A 5,212-nucleotide genomic window follows, 5' to 3' on the forward strand; every position below is an offset into this window, starting at 1 on the left:
AGAAACAATTATTCGGGATAGAATTAATGGAAAAATGTGGATTGATTCGGAAGAGGCAACAGCATAGTGGTATTGTCACTGGACTAGTAATCGAGAGACCCAGGGTAATGCTCTGGGGACCTGGCTCCAAATCCTGCTGTGGTAGATGGTAGAATTTGAATTCAATAAAAATCTGGAATTAAAAGTCTAATGATGACCACAAAACTACTGCCAATTGTTGTAAAAACCCATCTGGTTGACTAATGTCCTTAAGGGAAGGAAATCTGCTGCCCTTACCTGGTCTGGCCTACATGTGACTCCAGACCCACAGCAATGTGGTTGAATCTTAAATGCCCTCTGAACAAGGACAATTAGAGATGGGCAATAAATGCTGGCAGCCAGCGATGCCCACACACCATGAAGGAACATAAAAAAAATGAGCATGGATTTGTTAAAGGAAAATCATGTCTAACTAACTGGCTAGAGTTTTTTGAAGAGGTAACAGAGATGGTTGATGAGGGCAAGGCCATTGATGTGGTGTATATGGACTTCCAAAAGGCGTTCGATACAGTGCCACACAACAGACTTATGAGGAAAGTTATAAGTCATGGAATAAAAGGGACAGTGGCAACGTGGATACAAAATTAGCTGAGGGATAGGAAACAAAGAGTAATGGCTAATGGGTATTTTTCAGGCTGGGAGAAATAGTGGAGTTCCCCAGGGGTCGTATTGGGACCCTTGCTTTTCCTGATATATATAAATTATCTAGATCCTAGTGTTCAGGGGACAATTTCAAATTTTCCGGATGGCACAAAATTTGGGATAATTGTAAACTGTGAGGACAGTGTAGAACTTCAAAAGGACATAGGCAGGTTGGTGGAATGGGCAGATAGGTGGCAGATAAAGTTCAATGCGGAGAAGTGTGAGGTGATACACTTCATACAAAGAACATGGAGAGACAGTATAAAATAAAGGATACTATTCTAAAGGGTGTGCAAGAGCAGAGAGACCTGGGTGGAAATGTACATAAGTCATTAAAGGTGGCAGGACAGGTAGAGAGAGCTGTTACTAAAGCATACAGTATTCTAGGCTTCATTAACAGTGGCATAGAGTACAAGAGCAGGGAGGTTATGATGAACTTACACTGGTTAGACCTTAGCTGGAGTATTGTGTGCAGTTCTGGGTGCCACACTATAGGAAGGATGCGAATGCATTGGAGAGAGTGCAGAAGAGGTTTTCGAGAATGGTTCCAGGGATGAGACACTTCAGTTATGAGGGAAGATTGGAGAAGTTGGGATTGTTTTCCTTGGAGAGGAGAAGGCTAAGAGGAGACTTCATAGAAGTTTACAAAATCATGAGGGGTCTGGACAGAGTGGATAGGGAGAAACTGTTCCTGCTCGTAAATGGATTGAGAACCAGAGGGCACAGTTTTAAAATGTTTTCCAAAAGAAGCAAATGTGAGGTCAGTAAAACTTTTTCACATAGCGGGTAGTTAGGGTTTGGAATGCACTGCCTGAAAGTGTGGTGGAGGCAGGTTCAATTGAGGCATTCAAGGGGGCATTGGATGATTATTTAAGTGGAAACAATGTGCAGGGTTACGGGGAAAAGGCAGGAGACTGACACTAAGTTGAAATACTCAGAGAGCTGGTGCAGACGCAATGGGCTGAATGGCTCCTTCTACACCGCAACAATTCTGTCATCCTGTGATTCTGTGAAGTTGAGGGCCATGGAGGCCTTCAGTGCTACCAGCAGGGCCTGGGTATAGGTGGTTCTAGGGTCCAGGTCTACATTCAGAAGGGGACAGAGCTCGCTTACTATTTCCCTGGACATCTGAAATCTCTCACTGGCATTCAGACATCTGCAGGAAGGTGAGCTTCTTGTAATACACATGGTGCTCAGGATATTTTCTGCTCCTCCTCCTCGATGTTGGCTGCTGACATTGTGCCTCTGGCTGCCTGGGGACCTTTTCTTGTGGCCTGGGAGACTTATTTTTCTTTTTTTTTCCACTCAGAATGCATTTCCTTCCTCCATTCTCCTCACAATGAGAAAAGAGAACGATCATCAATGATTAAAAGCTTTTGCAAAAAGCAATACTTCTAACACACTTCACGCTCAGAAGGAAATGCTATATCTCCTCCTCATGGTTAGTGAGTCTGACCTTTTTAGAATGCATTTCTCAGGTAAAAAACTATGGAAATGATCCCTAAAAGTAGCAGCTGTTTTGACTAATTGGCCTGCAGGTGTGAGGGAGCTGCACCCATGTCCAGTAGTAGAATTCATTTCTGGAGGATAGATTACTCAAACCTGACTAATGGGCTAATGCCCTGTTGGCGGCAGAACTTTACCCAGGCTCTGTTTGTTCAGGGACCTTGCCCCTACCTCCTCCCTACTCCCTGCTGCAAATTACTTAAGGTTTTCTGGTCGAGGAACTGTGAAGATTTCCTTTTTTGCACAGCTTTCAGGATGTTTCCACACTTCTGATTGACCACCTGCTATGTTCTCAACTGCACTCAACCTGCATGGTTTACACAGGCTTCCAAAGCCCACATGACTCCTTCAAACTAGTGAAATAACTGCTTCAGCGCTCTTTTCAGTTGCATGCTCGACGTCCCTCGCTGTGTGTGTAGGCTCACGCCCTGCCCCCTTTTCTGCACCGGTGAAAATGGCCGGCACCAGAACAGAGGCTAGAATTCTGGATCTGGGTCACGCACACCCGTCTCTTTTTTGCCCACCTCATGTGATTTGGTCCCACGTAGGGATGGGAAAATCTGGCCTATGGCTAAAGAATAATCAGAACTGGGAAGTAAACGTTGCAGGGTATAATATATTTAGAAAAAACAGAAAGGAAAAACAGGGAGTTGGAGTAGTTATGTTTATTTGTGATAATATACTGATTATAGAAAAATGTACATAGCTATAAGCAAGACAAAAATAGAATGCAGATGAATAGAGATAAAAGATAATAAAGGATCAATCACGCTAATAGGTGTAGTCCTCAGACTGCCTAATAGTGGAAGAGAGGTGGAGGAGAAATATGCAGACAAATTAGACAATTGAGTAAAAACATAGAATAATAATCATGGGGGATTTCAAATTGGACAGGAGAAGAATAAAAGGTAAAGGAATAAAGAAGTAAAGGGGATAAGTGAATGGAGTTTCTGCAATGTGTACAGGACTCCTCTCTAACCCAATATGTAACAAAACCAACAGGGGAAGATTCAATATTTTATCTAACAATGGGGAATGAACTAGAACAGATAGGAAAAGTAAAATAAGGGAACATCTAGGCAATAGTGATCATAATATAATACACTATAATATGACGTTAGACAATGACATAAGTATGCCAAAAACCAAGTTAATAGATTGGAGGAAGCTGATTTTGAGGGCCTGAGGATAGAACTTGGGAAACAAAATGGGCAACAATATTGGCAAACAACCATGTAGAAGGGTGGGAAACATTTAAAATGATGTTCAACAGAGTGCAGGAAAAATAGATTCCTCTAAAAGGAAAGAACAAACTAAACACTATTGGGACCCCATGGATGATTAAAGGCATAAAGGAACAATTGAGGGTGAGGAAAGAGGCATACATTAAATACATGGATAACAGAGGAGGACTTGATAAGGGAGAATATAGAGGTAAGGGGAGAAATAAATTTTTTTAAATTAGGAACTCAAAGACAAACAATGAAATTAAAATATAAAAAAAATAAAACAAAATAGTAAAATAATTTGTAGGTGCATCAGTAGAAAAGGGATGATGCGATAAGGACCATTAAGGGATGGACAGGATGATACCACAGGCAACAATAAAGAGATGGCAGAAAAATTAAATGATTTTGCTTCTGTATTTACCAGGGAAATAGCACAGGAAGACATGATATTGCATGATGAGATGAGCAATGAGATAAGTGTATTTACAGTAACAAAGGGATGCAATAAGCTAATCAATCTCAAAGAGGATGAGCCCCTGGTCTGAATAGATTGAATGTTTTGAAAAGATTTAGGGAAGAGATAACAGAGGCATTACTACTTACATTTAATAATTCATTCAAAAAAGGTAGAGTGCCAGAGGACTAGCAGATAGAGGCCATCAATATAAGATAGTCACCAAGAAATCCAATATGGAATTCAGAAGAATGGTAAAAAGAGTGGTAAGAATGTGGAACTCGCTATCACAGGGAATGGTTGAGGTAAATAGAATAGATATATTTAAGAGGAAACTAGGCAAACATGAGGAATGTGGCCCTTCAATACTTAATTTTGATGAAGAAGGGCTCAACTGGCGCATAAACATTGGCATGGACTAGTTGGGTAAAATGGCCTGTTTCTGCGCCATATATCTTATAAGATGCTGTCATACAGATCCTCATCACTATCACGCACTCAAATCCAAACCTGAAATTAACATGATGAAAAAGTGTCTGTGTTAAATTGCCATTGACAGAGGTACTGAGTGTACTTCTGGGTTTTTCTTGCGATTTTGGACCCCCCCCCTCTCCGTTCCTAATTTGCCTTTGAGTTATTCTTGGGGCAAATGGGTCTACAGTACCTGAAAGACAAATAATAACTGGACAATACTAACTTTATTAAAATGAGCATTGATTCAACAAGAGAATTTATATTTTCTTGTTAGTCCCTGTTAAATGAATACCTCCTTCACAAGTTGCATAACTTGACATATTTAAACACAGTGTCCAGTGTTTTTCTGTGTCCACTGAACATGGTAAATTCAAAATCGTACTGATAATATGAAGCAGTTCATATTCTAATTTCAATTGCACAAAAAGCACATCGTTAACTCTTCCAACAACCCTACTCCTATGCCAGTAATAATATAAAATTAATTCTGACAAATAACACGTATTTCTAACATGCTTCGCTTGAGAGATTATAATGCTTTCATGCAGTTATGATTGAATTGTAGTAAAAATTAGCCTGGTGCAACCATATTTGATTCCATATTTGCTGGATAGTTTTCAAATCTGGGATATTTATTACAGATGTTGACTTAAACTTACAGGAAAGATGAAATCATTTCCTTTTAGCTTTGCCAGGCTTTAATGGGCATGAAATGAACAGCCATGCAGATTTTCTTGACGGATTCTCATCCAAAAATAAAAACTATTAAAACTAAGTCTGTTACTTTTATTGCATTATTATTACCTGAGCAAGGTAAGAATTAGTGAGTAAGAACAGTTGTTTCTACTCAAAATAAGTACCAACACTT

The 5,212-nt window shown here is 39.9% G+C and overlaps 1 non-coding gene across 1 annotated transcript; it reads right to left on the minus strand.

The window, feature by feature from the left end:
* Positions 1 to 1,981: 1,981 nt before the first annotated feature.
* Positions 1,982 to 2,198, minus strand: LOC144690242 (small nucleolar RNA U3). Its single transcript, XR_013578828.1, has one exon. It is a non-coding gene; the product is annotated as a small nucleolar RNA U3 (small nucleolar RNA).
* Between the last annotated feature and the right edge of the window lie 3,014 nt (positions 2,199 to 5,212).

The sequence above is a fragment of the Cetorhinus maximus genome, chromosome 14, assembly GCF_964194155.1.
Source record: "Cetorhinus maximus chromosome 14, sCetMax3.hap1.1, whole genome shotgun sequence".
NCBI classification, from domain to species: domain Eukaryota; kingdom Metazoa; phylum Chordata; class Chondrichthyes; order Lamniformes; family Cetorhinidae; genus Cetorhinus; species Cetorhinus maximus.